This window comes from Ovis aries, chromosome 21 (assembly GCF_016772045.2).
Source record: "Ovis aries strain OAR_USU_Benz2616 breed Rambouillet chromosome 21, ARS-UI_Ramb_v3.0, whole genome shotgun sequence".
Lineage (NCBI taxonomy): Eukaryota > Metazoa > Chordata > Mammalia > Artiodactyla > Bovidae > Ovis > Ovis aries.
The window spans coordinates 919,202-937,479 of record NC_056074.1 but is presented as its reverse complement, the minus strand read 5'-3'; the positions used below and the strand labels follow the sequence as shown (position 1 = coordinate 937,479).

Below are 18,278 nucleotides of genomic sequence, written 5' to 3'. Positions count from 1 at the left end.
GGAAGAAAAGGACAGATTCTTAGAAAAGTTCAATCTTCCATGACTGAACCAGGAAGAAATAGAAATCATGAACAACCCAATTACAAGCACTGAAATTGAAGCTGTGATTTTAAAAAATCTCCCAAAAAACAAAAGCCCAGGACCAAATGGCTTCACAGGAGAATTCTATCAAACATTTAGAGAAGAGCTAATGCCTATCCTTCTAAAAGTCTTTCAAAAAATTGCAGAGGAAGGAACACTTCCAAACTCATTCTACAAGGCCACCATCACCCTGACACCAAAATCAGACAGAGACAACACACAAAAAGAAAACTACAGGCCAATATCACTGATGAACATAGATGCAAAAATCCTCAACAAAATTTTAGCAAACAGAATTCAGCAACACATCAAAAAGCTGATACACCATGATCAAGTTGGGTTTATTCCAGGGATGCAAGGATTCTTCAACATATGGAAATCAATCAATGTGATACACCATATTAACAAATTGAAAGATAAAAACCATATGATCATCTCAATAGATGCAGAAAAATCCTCTGACAAAATTCAGCACCCATTTATGATTAAAACTCTTCAAAAAATGGGCATAGAAGGAGCCTACCTCAACATAGTAAAGGTCATATATAATAACCCTACAACAAACATTATTCTCAATGGGGAAAAACTGAAAGCATTTCCCCTAAGATCAGGAATAAGACAAGGGTGTCCAGTTTCACCATTATTATTCAACCTAGTTCTGGAATTCCTAGCTAAGGCAATCAGAGAAGAAAAAGAAATAAAAGGAATCCAGATCAAAAAAGAACTAAAGCTCTCACTGTTTGCAGATGACATAATACTGTACATAGAAAACCCTAAAGATACTATCAAAAAATTACTAGAACTAATCAGTGAATTTAGCAAAGTTGCAGGATACAAAATCAATACACAGAAATCACTTTCATTTCTGTATATAACAATGAAAAATCAGAAAGAGAAATTAAGGAATCAATCCCATTCACCACTGCAACAAAAAAATTAAATATCTAGGAATAAACTTATCTAAGGAGAGAAAAGAACTGTACCCAGAAAATTATAAGACACTAACAAAAGAAATCAAAGATGACATAAACAAATGGAAAGATACTCCATGTTCTTGGGTAGGAAGAAACAATGTTGTGAAAATGACTATACTACCAAATGCAATCTACAGATTCAGTGAGATCTCTATGAAATTAACAATGGCATTTTTCACAGAACTAGAACAAAAAATTTCACAATTCATATGGAAACACAAAAGACCCCGAATAGCCAAAGCCATCTTGAGAAAGAAGAATGGAGCTGGAGAAATCACCTTCCTGACTTCAGATTATACTACAAAGCTGTAGTCATCAAGACAGTATGGTATACTGGCACAAAAAGAGAAACACAGACCAATGAAGAAGATAGAGAGCCCAGAAATAAACCCACGCACCTGCGGGTACCTTATGTTTGATAAAAGAGGCAAGAATATACAATGGGGCAAAGACAGCCTCTTCAATAAACGGTGCTGGGAAAACTGGACAGCTACATGTAAAAGAATGAAATTAGAACACTTCCTAACACCATACACAAAGATAAACTCACAATGGATTAAAGACCTAAATGTAAGACCAGAGTGTAACTCTTAGAGGAAAACATAGGCAGAGCACTTGGTGACATAAATCAAAGCAAGACCCTCTATGACCCACATCCTAGAGTAGCAGAAATAAAAACAAAAGTAAACAGATGGGACCCGATTAAACTTAGAAACTTTTGCACAGCAAAGGACACTATAGGCAAGGTAAAAAGACAACTTTCAGAATGGGAGAAAATAATAGCACGTGAAACAACTGACAAAGGATTAACCTCCAAAATATACAAGCAGTTCATACACCTCCATACCAGAAAAACAAACAACCCAATCAAAAAATGGGTAAAAGACCTAAACAGACATTTCTCCAAAGATGACATACAGATGGCTAACAGACACATGAAAAGATGCTCAATATCACTCATTATTAGAGAAATGCAAATCAAAACTACAATGAGATATCACCTCACACCACACAACAAACATACATCTCGTCAAAGCTATGATTTTTCCAGTAGTCATGTATGTATATGAGAGCTGGACTATAAAGAAAGCTGACCACCGAAATATTGATGCTTTTGGTGTCAGAGAAGACTCTTGAGAGTCCCTTGGACTGCAAGGCAATCAAACCAGTCAATTGTAAAGGAAATCAGATCTGCCTATTCACTGGAAGGACTGATGCTGAAGCTGAAACTCCAACACTTTGGCCACCTGATGCATAGAACTAACTCATTTGAAAAGACCCTGATGCTGGGAAAGATTGAAGGCAAGAGAAGGTGACGACTGAGGATAAGATGGTTGGATGGCATCACCAACACAATGAACATGAGTTTGAGTAAACTCCAGGGTTTGGTGATGGACAGGGAGGCCTGGCGTGCTGTAGTCATTGGGGTTGCAAAGAGTCAGACATGACTGAGAGACTGAACTGAACTGATCACCTCACACTGGTCAGAATGGCCATCATCAAGAAGTCTGCTGCTGTTGCTGCCACTGCTGCTAAATCACGTCAGTCGTGTCCAACTCTCTGCAACCCCATAGACGGCAGCCCACAAGGTTCCTCTGTCCCTGGGATTCTCCAGGCAAGAACACTGGAGTGGGTTGCCATTTCCTTCTCAAATGCATGAAAGTGAAAAGTGACAGTGAAGTCCCTCAGTCATGTCTGACTCTTAGCGAACCCATGGACTGCAGCCTACCAGGCTTCTCTGTCCATGGGATTTTCCAGGTAAGAGTACTGGAGTGGGTCGCCAGTGCCTTCTCCTCAAAAAGTCTACAAATAATAAATGCAGGAGAGGGTGTGGTAGAAAGGGAATGCTCTTGCACTGTTGGTAGGAATGTAAGTTGATACAGCCACTATGGAAGACAGTATGGAAATTCCTTAAAAAACTAGGAATAAAATCACCATATGACCCAGCAATCCCACTCTTAGGTATATACCCTGAGGAAACCAAAACTGAAAAAGATACATGTATCCCATTGTTCATGCAGCACTGTTTACAATAGCTAGAACATGGAAGCAATCTAGATGTCCACTGACAGATGAATGGATGAAGAAGTTGGGGTACACATACAGGATGGAATATTACTCAGCCATAAAAAGGAGTACATTTGAGTCCATTCTGGTGAGGTGGATGAACCTAGAACCTATTATACAGAGTGAAGTGAGTCAGAAAGAAAAGAAAGAAATATCGTATTGTAACATATATACGGAATCTAGAAAAATGGTACTGAAGAATTTATTTGCAGGGCAGGAAAGGAGAAACAGACATAGAGAATAGAATTATGCACATGGGGAGATATATGGAAAGAGTAACCTGGAAACTTCTATTACCATATGCAAAATAGATAGCCAATGGGAATTTGCTGTGTGTCTCAGGGAACTCAAACAAGGGCTCTGTATCAATCTAGAGGGGTGGGATGGGGAGGGATTGGGAGTTCCAATAAGGGAGGGGATATATGTATACCTAATCCCAGGGACGGGGGAGCCTGGTGGGCTGCCGTCTATGGGGTCGCACAGAGTCGGACACAACTGAAGCGACTCAGCAGCAGCATGGCTAATTCATGTTGAGGTTTGACAGAAAACAGCAAAATTCTGTAAAGCAATTATCCTTCAATTAAAAAACAAATAATTGTTTTTAAAAAAGATACAAAAAGAGCCGTGAAGCACAGAGGATAGAGTAATGGAAGCCTGGGGCGGATCTCACAAATGATCATTCCTGCCCTTCTCTCGGGGTGCTCATATGACCACCTCTGTGCCAGCTCAAGGTGGGGTGCACCTCATGGGGAGCTCATGTGGCCAAACTCAGCCAGGACACATGCAAGCTGCTTCTAAGATGACCTTCAGTAAAGCAGACACCAGCTTTGGGGCTAAGAAAACAGTCCTGTTAATGATAAAATGGGCTTTGCATCACAGCACAATGCGAAGTAGAGCGTGTGTGTGTGTGTGTGTGTGTGTGTGTGTGTGTGTGTGTGTAAGTCACTTCAATCCTGTCCAACTCTTTGTGACCCCATGGACTGTAGCCCGTCAGGTTCCTCTGTCCGTGGGATTCTTCAAGCAAGAATACTGGAGTGGGTTGCCAGGCCCTCTTCCAGGGGATTTTCCTGACACAGGGATCAAACCTAGGTCTCCCACATTACAGGCAAATTCTTTATCATCTGAGCCTCCAGGGAAGCCCGAAGTGAAGTATACAGCCTGGCATTTTTTTCAATTACAATCATCATAACAGGGGTGCGGATTTCCTGACACTGACATTTTCAAGGCATCCAGGCAGAAGGGTCTCAGCATCTCGCCCTGTGTCCTGACAGTTACGTCACTGGGGATACTGCCCTGTTTGGGAGATTCCAAATAGAACCTCCCCAGGGAAACGTCACTCTAAGGTGGTACAGATGCAGGAGAAGGTCTCACAAGAAAAAGCCCAGCGTAGATGGCCTGTTTTAGGGAAACAATGACTCTGAATTTGGCCTGTTTTAGGGAAACAATGACTCTGAGTTCACATCCTGCTCTGAAGTTAATATGCCTTCTTCGGGACCAGCACCTGGTTTCCTATCAAAATGGATCTATTTTTCCAGTTTTGCCACCAAAGGACAAATCAAAATGCCATTCAACCTTCTGTTTTCCAATTAAAAGTTGAGCCATTTCTTTAAAAACAAAAGAAAACAAAATGCATTTAACTAGATAACCGCACAAGGCAATAAAGCGCTGTGCTCTGCCTCCTTGGTGCATGGCCCCATCTGCAGTTATTTAGAGGCGCTTCCCTGGTGGCTCAGAGGGTAAAGCGTCTGCCTGCAGTGCAGGAGACCCGGGTTCAATCCCCGGGTTGGGAAGATCCCCTGGAGAAGGAAATGTCAACCCAGTCCAGTACTCTTTGCCTGGAAAATTCCATGGACGGAGGAGCCTGGTAGGCTATAGTCCATGAGGTCACAAAGAGTCGGACACGACTGAGCGACTTCACTTCACTTCACTTCAGAGGGGAGGCAGGAAGATCATTAGAGACAGCCAAATTAGGCTGCCCCAATCCCTGTTAGCATCTTTCTGTGCTTCCAGAGTAAGGCAGCGCAGCATTCATGTAAACTAACTCAATTTCCTGTGTTTAAATAAGCCCGAACAAAAAATAAAACTCACAAGACTGACTGGAAGCTCTTGGGAAGAGGAGATCTACTTTTTTTTAAGAAAGTGGCCTGGCTGGGGGGTAGAGGAAACACCAGGATCAGGCCTGGCTGGGGTAGAGGAAACGGCAGCATCAGACAGCATCTCGGGTCAACAGGCCAAGGCTCCCCACCGAGAGGACCCTGGAGTGGGTGAAAAGGGCCCCCTGGCTTTGTGACAGAAGCAGCTTCCAAGGAGAACTAGCAAGACGGTGCCAGGGAGAGAAAAACCAGACACTGTTCACACTGGCAATGGGCCTCACATGGAATATCTAGCACTCTGAGTTTCCGGGAATGGGAAGTTACCATTCGCCCCTGCCTATTTCCTAGGATTGGTGGGAGAAGGAACTTCGGTGGTGAGCACAGAAGCACTTTCTGAAAGGGGAAGAACTCATCAAATGTAGCAGACAACTGCTGGTTACTGTCAGGTAGGAAAGGCTGGAATGAGTCCTTTGAAGAGGATTGTGATCAACAAAACAGATAAAATAAGTAAGGAACATCTTTGCGATATTCAGCAGGTTCAGTAAAAGCAGGTGAGAAAAGGAATCTACTGACAATAATTTAAAGCAAAAAAAAAAAAGATTAGGAGCAGGAAGGTGGGCTCAGATGCAACTCTCTGATGATTGAGGCAGTCTGGAGGATAATATGGATGAATAGATGGATGGGTGGGTGGGTGGAAGAGGAGTCTGCCATCCAGCAGACAAGAGGGCCACAGACACAGCATGACCAAACCCCACCTCGTGCAATCCCATTCAACACCACCCCCAGCAAGGTGGAGTGGGGTGGGGAGCCACGCTTCCAAGGTCACTGGTTCCCTGACCTGCCCGTCACCTCCCTTCCCCTCAAGCCTCTGGACCACAGCTCTTAACGTGGAACCAAACTGCCCATGAAAAATAAAAACTAGATATGAAAGCTTTGCTTCATTTCCCCAATAGCCAAAATGCAAAAAGCAACTAGAGATTAAAAATCTCTGATGAATGCTCAAAGAATAAAATCGATTTACAGTACAGGCCCTATATGGGTCGAATGGTGGACGTACATAGTGAATCCACATATGAGGTGACCACTGCTCATTCAATAAACATTTATGAAGGCATCTTCTATGTCTGAGGCACAGTTCAGATACATCTTAAGGAAGTCACTGGGGGAAACACGCAAACAGGTAACTATAATCCAGTACAGAAGTGCTACAGTGGGGTGCGGGCCACAGAAAGCAGCCCCACATCCCACACGGCTGTGGGAGGACAGAGAGGAGAGGCACGGAGTGCCCCCAGGGATACAGGTCAGTAAGGAGAATGCGGTACAGGGGGGTTCAAAGGCAGGAGAAACCACATCAGCCAGAGGGGAAAGCCCTCATTTCCAAGATGGCAGCCATTGGTGAAGGTAAACTAGGGTGTGGCCAGGCAGAGGAAGGTAAAATATTACATACAGGGATGTCTGAGAAACAATAGGGGCCCTCCAAACATGGGTTTCCCTCTTAAGGGGACTTTAGCAGACACGAATTTGCTTCTATTTACCTTTTCTTCAACTTCCAAGAACTGCTGCTTCAGTAGTTTCAGCAAACTGACTTCCAGGAAAGGTGATCTGGATTATTCCTGCTGAGAAATCAGAAGAGGTATCATAGGTTTGGCTGGTTTGCTTTCTGCAGACCTCCTGTGACACCTCCAAGTCCCTGCTGAGAGGGCAATTGCGTGGCTCCCCCGGCTGCTCCTCACCAGCACTCATCCGGCCCCACCCTGCCCTCCCTCACACAAGGCAGGACCGGAGGAGCCTGCCTCTCCAGCCCCCAGCACGCTGGTCAGGCTCTTCCCTGCATTCCTGAGGTTCCTGCGACAGACCGTCTGCTGACTTAAGCTGGAAAGAGAGCATTTCTTTTCCTTGCAACCAAAAGTTACTTATTGAAAACTACAAGATCCAGGGTTAGGACTGGAAAAAAAAAAAAAACACAAGTAGAGGGTGATGAAATAAAGACTTCTGAAACAAAGGAAAAGTAAAAGATGAGAGACACTGACCTGGGCCTCTCAACTACCATCCCATAATATCTGAGAGGAGAGGAAGAGAGAGAGGTGGGAAACCCAGAGAGGAGAACCAGCAAACAAGTCATAAAATCTCAGCGGTATTCAGGACTAAGATGGAGACCCAGATACTGGGGAGAGAGGGCTCCTAATGTGGATATTACCCATAACAAAATAAAAAAGAATTTCAATGAAAATATAAACATGAGAGACTCTGAAAGTGTCTACAGCACATGAGGAATAATTGAGTAACCATACAATGCCTATCAACACTACAATGAGAGATGAAATAACTTACAGATAAGTCTTGATTTACTGTGCTGTCCTTTTTTTGGCCTTAATAAACATTTTATTTACTCATGGTTGGTGGGTCAGCAATTAGTGCTGGGCTCAGTGGGGTGGTTTTTCTTCTGGTCTTGCCTGGTTTACTCATGTGGCTACAGGCATTTGTGGTTCAGCTGAGCCAGATGGTAGACCAGATGACTCAGTTCACATACTAGTGGCTGGTACTAGCTATTTATGCTATCTTTAGAGTCTGTTTTAGTGAACATGAACATTTGTTTTGCTAAGATCTTGAAACATTTATGCCCACTATCCCCTTGACCTAATTTTCCATTGGTTCCTCAGTGGATCAACCATGAAATCACCTACTGTAGGGCTTCAAGACTCTAAACTCTTCTAATCCCTCTATTAGGGAGTAAGATTTTCATGAAGTTTAAAGATAAGGGCTATGAAAGAGAGGGCTGGGAGGCAGGGTTAGAAGGTAGATGGTTTTTCAGGGGGTCTGAATGTCAAGTTAAATTGCATGCATGCTCAGTCACTCAGTCATGTCTGACTCTTTGCAACCCTATGAACTGTAACCCACCAGCCTCCTCTGTCCATGGGATTTCCCAGGCAAGAATACTGGAGTGAGTTGCCAATTCTTACTCCAGGGGGTCTTCGTGACCCAAGGATCAGACTGGCACCTCCTGCACTGGCAGGCACATTCTTTACCACAGTACCACTTGGGAAGCCCCAAGTTAAGTTGGATTTTATTCAAGCAGCTTAAGAGTCAAGATGACTACAGGCTAATCCCATTCTCTGAGAGAATTATTACCACTCTGAACATGTAGAATGTTAAAACTGGGCTATGGAGGGAAAAGACAACCCAAAGCACCAAGACGAAAGCAGTCAGCTGGAAATTAAGTTGATGATAGCCGTGGTCTTTACCCTTGACCGGGTACTTTGACTGCTTTACAAAGAATTTCTAATAAAAACCAACTACAATAGCAAGAGCTAATCTTTACATGGGTCAAACACTGTCTCCTAAGCTTACAAGGTGCTTTACAAACATTAACCCTCCTAATCCTCAGGTTGCTAATGTTATTCCCGCTTAACAGATCAGAAAATGGAGGCACCAATACTTAAGACACTTGCTCAAGATCACCCTGCTAGTAAGAGACCACACGGGGTTTTGAGCCCACCCTGTCTGGCTCAAAAGTCTATGCTCTTAAATCCTCTGACAGTCTGAATAATGGTCCCCAAAGATAACAGATCCTTACTCTGGAACCTCTAAATGCTAGCTTGGGTAGATATGGCACCTCTGCCGGTGAAGAATCTCAAGATGGAGAGACATCCTTGATCATCGGGTGGGCCCTAGATGCCCTCCCAAATGTCTCACAAGAGAGGAAGAGGGAGATTTCTTACATACACACACAGGAAAGGCAGGTGAAAACAGAGGCAGGTGTTGGAGAGACGGGGCCACATGCCAGGAACGCCGGCAAGCACCAGAAACTGAGGGTCGAGGGTGCGCTCCCCCCAAGAGCCTCCAGGGGGCGCACCCTCCTCAGGCCCGGCTCAGACTTCTGGCCCCGAGAACTGAGGGAATCCATTTCCATGGTCTTAAGCCATCCAGTTTGTGGAAATCTGCAGCCAGAGGAAACTAATACAAGTTCCCATGCTGTAGCGCTCTCAATGCAAGATAAAATACGCTAAATGGGAAAAGGGAAAATCAAAATTTATACACAATGATCTTAATTATGCATATAAAATGCATGCAAATACAACAAAACGTTTTGTAGTGATTATCTCTGAATACTAGAAATTATGGGTAATTTTCAGCATTATGCCTTTTGATATTTTTCCAAATTTCTACAATTAATGTGAATTTCTTTTACAAAGAAATGAAAAAAAAAACCCCACTTTTTAAATTAGCAACTCATGATACTTCTGCAACTCTAACTCAATCACAAAAATGAAAACTCAAGAAAACTCCCTGAGGATTCTCCTAATTCGGTCTCAGAGCAACACCTGAAGAAACCAACCACCCGGGTGCATTTCCTCTCCTAAGAGACTCTAGCCGACCCTCGGCCTCTCTAAAGCTTACCAGTTTCCAGACTCTGGCAGGACCTTGACGTGGCTAAAGAAGTTTCAGGCTTGGAAAGAAAAGGACAGTCTGAGTGGGTGCATGTTTTCCTATCTATCCATCCACACGAGGTGGTGGGGAGCGGGGAGCACTGGGAGAAGTCCGCACGTTCCCAGAGCCCATCCAGCCCATCCAGCCCAAACTGGCATGGGCCACACTCCAAGAACCAACAGGACTGGTTACTAAACATGGAATGTTTGCCTTTTCTGTGGGTGACTTCACAGAGTGAAACATCACACTAAGCATGGGCTTAATCTTACTGAAGTCCGGACTCCGAGACCATTCTGTTGCAAAACCATCCTGCTATCATCTGTCTGGGAAGTCAGAGGACAAAGGCCAATTTCACTGTATCAAAATTACATCCTTTGATTAAATACTTTCATATGGACAGAACTGGATCAACACAGAAAGGAGGGCAGGCTTCACGTTTTGTTTTGCATGGCAGAGAAGGTGGAAGAGTCACTGGTTCCCTACAACACAGGCTAGGTCAGACCCAAGGGGCGTGAAAAGCAGGTACAGGGCTTTATTCAGCCCACCCTGTATGGTGGAGCAAGCTCAGGCACAGGGTTGATGGGATCACAGTGTGGAGTTTATCCTTTAGTCTCTGAGCACACTTATTCACTCACTGTTCAGCCAGTCAACATACATGAACCTACTACATGCCAGGCTCTAACAGGAAGCTGGTTCACATTTCTAAAGGCCTAGTCTCCGACACGCCATCCCCTCCGATGACACGGCCAAGTGAGGCCCCATCATTATGGAGCCTCTTCATCAGCCTTCCGGATCCCAAGAATGCCAGCAGCAGCAAAATGCAGACAGGGACACCTGAACAGGCCCGGTGGAGGTTTGAGAAGGAGAAAAACAAAAAGCAAATGCTTTAGCACTATGGACCATCCGCCCTCTGTCTCTGCAGGTTCCACATCCAAGGATTCAACCAACCGCAGATGGAAAATACTATAAAAAAGAAATTTCCAAAATGTCCCAAAAAGCAAAACAAATTTGCCACACACTGGCAACTATTTACATAGTATTTACATTGCATTTATGACTACCTGGGCTTCCCTGATGGCTCAGATGGTAAAGAATCCACCTGCAATGCAGGAGACCTGGGTTGGATCCCTGGGTTGGGAAGATCCCCTGGAGGAGGGCATAGCAACCCACTCCAGTATTCTTGCCTGGAGAATCTCCATGGACAGAGGAGCCTGGCAGGCCACAGTCCATGGGGTCGCAGAGTCGGACATGACTGAGCGACCAAGCACACATATGACTATTTACACAGGATATACAGATGATTTAGAGTATACGGAAAGGTGCTATAAATATTCTATAGATTTAAAGTATATGGGAAGACGTACGCAGGTTTTATGCAAATACTAAGTCATTTTATGCAAGAAACTTGGGCACCTGAGGATTGTGGTATCTGCAGGAGTCCTGAGACCAATCTCCCAGGGGTACCTTCAAACATACCATCAACCTAACACCTGTAATTTGCAGGGTCAGTTGATGATACTTGAACCTCCCACTTGACCATCTACTCCACACAGTAGTGTATGAATATTTTCTCAAAGTATTTTTTCTTTCTGCTAGCCATTGAATGTCTAAATCTACCAGTGTCTAGCCTTAAGAAGTACTAACTAAATACAAGGTATAAATTAATGCATGAATAAACATGTGTAATCAGTTTACTAATCTATAAAAACTGAAAAAGGCAGTTTACACAATTATTTCCTAAAGAAAATTCCAAGGAACCTAATCCTGTGATTCATGCCAAGAAAAGTTTCCTGTGTTATTCAACTGGCGAGAAATAGTACGTTCTGTAGCCTCCCATCCCGCTTAAAAATTCACAGTGCATATCATACAATGAAAAATACGGGAAAGCCTTCAATTAAACACTTGTTGAACTTCCCAAATCAGCTTAACCACAGATGCCCTTTCATGCTTAACACTTGCTGATATAAAAGAACCAACATCCTAAGAAAACCCTGGGAAAATAGTAACCCAATTCTTTGTTTGTTCAAAAAACATTTATTAAGCCCTGGAAACAAAAATAATATAAGGGTGATGAAGACAGGCAACATTAAACAAGTTAATATTTAATAGGAATGATACTTGGGGCTATCACCACCTATGGTAAATGTGAAACCTGGCTCACGGTCTACTGTCTACTGGAAGAGACCCATGAACACGTGATGAGTAGAACCAATATTAACTGAAGTGACAGACACAGGCACATATATGCACATATAGCTACATACACATATATGTGCATAAGAGTGTGCATTTGCACACACACATGGAAAGGGAGAGGCTTTTCCAGGCAGATGAGAAGCAAGAGTGTCCAATGTGTGCAGAGGTTTTATGTACACATTGGTCTTATCCAGTGGTTTCCAAAATATGGTCCAAAACCCTCTCTGGGGGTGCTGCCAGGTCAAAACTATCTTCAGTTGTGCGACATTTGCACTGATGGTGCAAAAACAGTGGTGGGGAAAATAGCTGGAGCCTCAGCCAGTAATAAGGCAGTGGTATCTGACTGTGATAGCCATTCACTGTAATCTCCACCACCACACTCTCACAGTTTAAAAAAAAGAAAAGGTTAATTTCATCTAAGAATATACTAATGGAAGCAGTAAGTTATTAATTCCACTAAATATTAACCTTGAGTACGTATCTTTTTACTATCCCATGACAAAACGAGAGGACACACAGCACTTCTGCTACAAGCCCAAGCGTAGTGGTTCTTGGCAGGAAAAGCACTCGTACAACTGAGCGGCAAGCCGAACTGGCCACTCTTTTCCACTGAAGGCCATTCTAACTTGAAAGAATGGCTGACAGAAAAGCTACAGTGACTCAGATCTGGGTGTCTTTAGAATGAATAAAGGGAGCTTGTTAGTTCAAGGAAAACTGACAGTATTTGCTACTAAAGAAAAATTTGAGCTTTCAAGCAAAAATTAAAATTTGGAAAAACTCTATTGGCCACTATGAGCTTTAGAGTCTTTCAATACTTTAAGGCTCTTCAGAGGAGAGTGGTAGTGACAGTAACTAATGTGATGTTATTCAAATGACTCATGCATGATGTTACAAAATGCATACAAGACCTTTTCAAATGCAAGACAGACCAAAAGATTTTAATGTAACAGAATATGAGAGACTCTTTGATATAAGATTTCAGATTCTATGCTGCAACAAACCTTGAAGAAACTGCCACTTATCAAGCTCTGATGTAGTTTCAAAGACTATCCACAATTAACTGAATAGGTTGTTAAAACATTCCTCCCTTTTCCAAGTATATCCAGGTAAGGCTGTATTTTCTTCATACATAAAACACAACAGGGCTTCCGTGGTGGCTTAGTGGAGAGGAATCCACCTGCCAATGCAGGAGACACGGGTTGGATCCCTGATCCAGGAAGATTCCACGTGCTGTAGAGCAACAAACCCCATGCGCCACAGCGGCCGAGCCTGCGCCCCAGAGGGCCGGAACCTCCGCTTCCAGGCCACGCGCCCCGCGGCCTGTGCTCAGCAACAGGAGAGACCACCACAGTGAGCAGCCTGTGCGCTGCAACGTAGCGAAGCCCCGGCAACTAGAGAAAAGCCACGGAGCAATGAAGACCCAGCACAGCCAAAAATAAATTAATTGTTCTCAATTCTTAAAAGAAAAACACACACACATACAACATACTACAACAGAATGAAGGTAAAGCCATTGGTGAGAATCCAGCTCTCTTCCATTAAGGCAGGCAATAAAGTTACCTGGGAAGAAGCAAAACAATGCCGCCCTTCATTTTCTGCTTTGGAAACAGTTATTTTTCATTAAAAGTGTTATCTGTATTACGTAATGGGTTTATTACATATTTAAACTAATAAACACTTTAAAATCTTTTCAACTTCAATTTCTAATATTATAAGTACTGCTAGATATAACCCACATTTCAATTGAAAGCTCTTTGGGGATCTCACTAGCTTTTAAGAGTTTTAAAAGGGGTCCGAAATGAAAAGTTAGAGAGCTGTTGGTTGTGGGGGGTGGGGAGAAGAGGGTGAAGAAGCGGCTGGAGGGCCAGCAGTGACCCCCACTGTGGTGAGGGGTCAGGGCTGATCCAACAAGAGCCAGCAAAGGAGCGGGGAGCACCAAGAGGGTGCAACAGACGTGCCTGCCAAAGAAAGAGCAAGGACACCGCAGAGCTGATCAATGCTCGATGAACATCCGATTCTAAACGCCAGTCAGTCTGATGCGAAGTCAGACTGCAGGACACTGAAGGTCCATTACTACAATCTAAAAAAAAGGAAACACAAATTCCTATAAAAGAGGAGGAACAGAAATGTATTAAAATTTAACGACAGAAGGGAAAGGAACAAGGTCTCGCAAAATAGACTTGCAACCAACTAGAATTCTGCAAAATGAAGGAAATCATCAGTAACAGGACAGGGCTTTAAAGATCTAAAGATACCAAAATCAAGGTGCACTTTGGGCAAGGCTGAAAAGTAAAAACAAATGAGCAGTAAAGAGCAGTAAGCCGCAGCAGTAAAGAGGGGAAACGAATGCAGCCCAGACAAGACAGACGGAGTCTTCACAAGTAAAAAGCCGGGAGGAAATCAGCTCCTATTTCCAGAGCGTGGGCTCCATCCACTCCAGGGTGGGGCGGGGGCTGGGGAGCTGCTGGGGGAGCGGGCACGAAGCACTTGCCGAGGAAGGAGACCTCTGCAGAGTCCAGCACAGGCAGAGGCCGGGGATCCTTACCTGGACGACCAGAGTCTTGCCCAGGAAAAGATGCATCACGCCAATCAAAAACCCAGACGACCGAGAACAGACAAGATAACTATTCGAATTTGCTCTCGAGGAGCTTATAATCATTATTTTCTAAATCAATAACAAAAACCAAGGAACGTCCCAGGCAGTCCAGTGAAGGCCGGTGATTAAGACTCCAGGGGCACAAGCTTGGTTCCTGGCTGGGGAAGGTCCTGCAGTGCTGCAAATGAAAAAGACAAGGAAACCTAACCCCACAAACATCTCACAGGCCAGCTGTAAGGAAAATGCAAACGGCATGCTCTGAGAACAGCAGAGGTTGGCAAGTTTCTCAAACTCCCTGGGCCTCGGTTTTCTCTTCTGCCAGGTGGGGAGTCCTGTTCTCTCAAAGCCTCTGAGCCGAGGAGGTCAGCAGGACCAGGCTTCACAGGCCCTGAGACCACACACACTGCACACCCTCCCAAAAGTGCCGGACCCTGCGACAGAGACCAGGAGCACCCAGGCTGCAAGGGTGCAGGCCGGAGGGGGGAGAGGACAAGAGGACAGGTTCAGACGTCTGTCAAACAGAAACCGGCCAACTTCTGTTTTCACCACAACCTGCAGAGTGAGAAAGACACTTTACTTGGCAACCCAGTAGCGTGCGCACACACACGCGCACGCACACACACACACAGCATCTCTGAGACGCAGGCTTCCAGCCTGACCCTGGTCAGTTTCTCCACTTCCCACAGTCCAGCTCCTCCCCTGTGAGTCAAGGACAGGGAAAACGACACCACGACTTCAGTTGTTGTGGAGAAATAAGTCAACCTGTGTAAAGCGCTTCATGGCGTCAACCTTTCTCTGTAAAACTCTTACTACACACAACTTTCACAAAACTCAATCTGACTATGTGTATTCCACTCTCATGCCTTCCTCCCATTCTATTTCTTCTTCTTTTTTAATACTGGCAGAGACCCTCTGGATTAACTTCGGAACCCCGTTACCAGGGTCCTGACCTCCAGCTGGAGACAAGGGCTTGGACCGGGGTAATGGCAACAGAGGAGACAGAGCTGATAGTTTTGGGGTGACTGGTTACAGGGGAGGGGCTGTCAGATGACTCAGTCCTCTGGGATGATGACGTTGTTGGGGAACAGCCGACTGAGACCACCAACCCTGGCCAGGCACCGTAGTGACCGCTTGCAGGAGTTACCTTAAACGGGAGGTCCTAATCATGAACAAGGAGCTACCAAGCTGCTGCCGCTGCTGCTAAGTCGCTTCAGTCGTGTCCGACTCTGCGACCCCATAGACGGCAGCCCACCAGGCTCCCCCGTCCCTGGGATTCTCCAGGCAAGAACACTGGAGTGGGTTGCCATTTCCTTCTCCAATGCATGAAAGGAAAAGTGAAAGTGAAGTCGCTCAGTCATGTCCGACTCTTAGCGACCCCATGGACTGCAGCCCACCAGTCTCCTCCGTCCAAGGGATTTTCCAGGCGAGAGTACTGGAGTGGGTTGCCATTGCCTTCTGAGTCCGTCTGCCCATCTGCTTCCTCCACTAAGTGAGCTGCTTCGGGGCAGGGACCACCCTGGGTCATGCATCTTTCTACTCCCCAGGCCTACCCAGCACGTGGCCCTGCCCACTGCCTCTGGGAGGTCCTCAATTCAGTGATTCAACGTGATAAAAACCCCCAAAAAGGCCACTTACAGTTCAGGACACTAAGATAAGGTACAGCAGATGGGACAGGCAAACAGAACCTGCCAGGAGAATTTGTGGTCACTTCAGGATGTGGGCCAACAAATTCACAGACAAAAGGAACCTGCAAAAACCTGTGAAAACGCCGCAATTCAAGACGGGTATGGATCTTCATCATAATGATGAGAGGTATTAAGCAGGTCCTGGAGGGAATCAGGAAGACACAGGAAAAATAAAACTGGAAAGATGAGGTGTAACGTGTGTATGTCATTCGACCTCTTCCAAGGTCACCCTGGATGCTGGATTCATCTCTTCACTCCCCTTGCTATATATTTCCATCAACTTGAGGCCTCCTCAGGCGTGCCTCTGTTTCCAATCCTCTGCCATCCTCCAAAGCCCAGCTCCTTGGAGGTTATCTATTTTTCTTACATGTATGTGACTCGTTCCGCCAGCCAACTGGGATGGTAATACACACCCTTCTTATGCAAACACCCCCATCCTTTGCACAGACAAGGCACCCAATAGCCACTGAGTGACTGGTGTTTATACTGATTATGTTTGCATTAAATACCAAATTCAGATTCAGATTTTCTAGTCTTACCCCCTTTAGTTGCAACTGTTACTAAAGCTGTCATTTTTAATAGTAACAGCTATATTTATTAAGCACCTACCATATACAATGCACAACTAAGGACCTTAAATACAGCATCTCCTGCAATCTTCAATCTGCAGGGTAGGGATTATTATTTCCATTTTATGGATGACAAGATTGAGGCTCAAAGAGACAAGATAGTTGAGTAAGTGGCAACACTGGAGTTCAGACCTAAGGCTACTTAACTCCAAAGACAAACACAATCACTCTGAAGTTTCTGCCCTCTTTTTCCCTGGCACAGAGGCCGGAGAACAGCCCATCTGATATGGAGTCCACAGTCAATACTCACCAAAGACTTAAGCAGGGCTCAACTCACAGAAAGCTTTTTTAGGCTTGAGAAAGCCACAGCTTATCAAGACTCATTTATTCATCTCTTACCAGCACATGGGTCAAGTCAAGCTTATTTTAACTCTACGACTTAGAAAAAAATGGAATGTGCTAATGGCCTCACTTATTTCTGAAAGAACATTTAGGGAATTCCCTGAGGGTCATGATTAGGACTCCATGCTTCCACTGAACCAGGCCTAGGTTTGATCCCTGATTGGGGAACTAGGATCCCACAAGCCTCACAGCATGGCTAAAATATATATTTTTTTAATTTAAAAAAAGTGTTGTTTTAAAGAATGTTTAGTTAAACTAAGAAACTACGCTCAGACTAATCAAATTATTAGTGTCAGGTCGTTAGTAAAACAGTCACAAAACGCGCAACAGCCTCCGCATCTGCTGTGTTTCAGTCTGCCCAACTCCCGGACATGCGTGACTTCATCTGATCATCTCAGTAACTGTGGGGTGAGAACAAAGCAAGACTAAGAGACGTCCAGTGAGTCCCTGGCGGTCACAGTTCCTGTGACTCAGGACCTGGTTATAACCTACAAAAGAAAGTGCTCTGAGCAGCAGGGTCACAGGAGAAAGAAGGAGGGCCCCGGGCAGCAAGGCTCCCAGTTCGCCCCCCACCCCACACCGCAGCGTCCTCCCGCCCTGGACGGCCCAGACCTCCCCTGCAGACAGGAAGCCGGCACTGCAGAGCCCGCGTCCCCGCCCACCACCTCTGACTCCCGCCCACCACCTCTGACGGAAAGGCTCTGGGGCCTGGAGTTCAGAAGCCACAGGGTGAGTCGGAAATGCCTCCCTGCTCCCCAGCACTGTGCTGGGTGGGGGACGGGGGCGGGGTGGGGGGCAGCGGGGGATGGATGGCCCCCAGAGGCATCCCATCATCACATCCTCTCCACGTCTGAAGCCCTCCCCTTCATCTCTCTGACCTGGCTGAGGGGCCCAAAAGTGGCAAAACCAGCGCTATGCTTTCCCCTTGGAATTTCCACACAGGAGGCTGCCTCAAGCTTGCGATGGTACAGGACAGCCCCGCACTGGCAGCTCCGGATAAACAGAGGCAGGAAAAGAAAACCATGTTAACATCCTACCGTTAGTGTGCTAGTTGCTCAGTCACGTCCAACCCTTTGTGACCCCATGGACTGTAGCCCGCCAGGCTCCTCTATCCATGGGGATTCTCCAGACAAGAATACTGGAGGGGGTTGCCAGGCCCTCCTCCAGGGGATCCTCCTGACCCAGGG

At 45.3% G+C, this 18,278-nt stretch overlaps 1 protein-coding gene and 1 non-coding gene across 29 annotated transcripts in view; one reads left to right on the top strand and one right to left on the bottom strand.

Annotated features, from left to right (window-relative positions):
• The window catches only part of SMCO4 (single-pass membrane protein with coiled-coil domains 4), a 79,737-nt gene that overhangs the window by 27,093 nt on the left and 34,366 nt on the right, over positions 1-18,278 (bottom strand). For 12 of the 28 annotated variants that reach the window (XR_006057573.1, XR_006057576.1, XR_009597911.1 and 9 more), the window contains one exon: positions 6,751-6,831. The exons of 5 other annotated variants lie outside the window; for them this stretch is intronic. The gene's annotated coding sequence lies outside the window, so the exon portion shown is untranslated. The remainder of the gene's footprint in view (positions 1-6,750; positions 6,832-18,278) is intronic. 11 more of the 28 variants (XR_006057575.2, XR_006057574.1, XR_009597910.1 and 8 more) reach the window with 1 other exon arrangement.
• Positions 4,841-4,912, top strand: TRNAC-GCA (transfer RNA cysteine (anticodon GCA)). The gene has a single exon. It is a non-coding gene; the product is annotated as a tRNA-Cys (tRNA).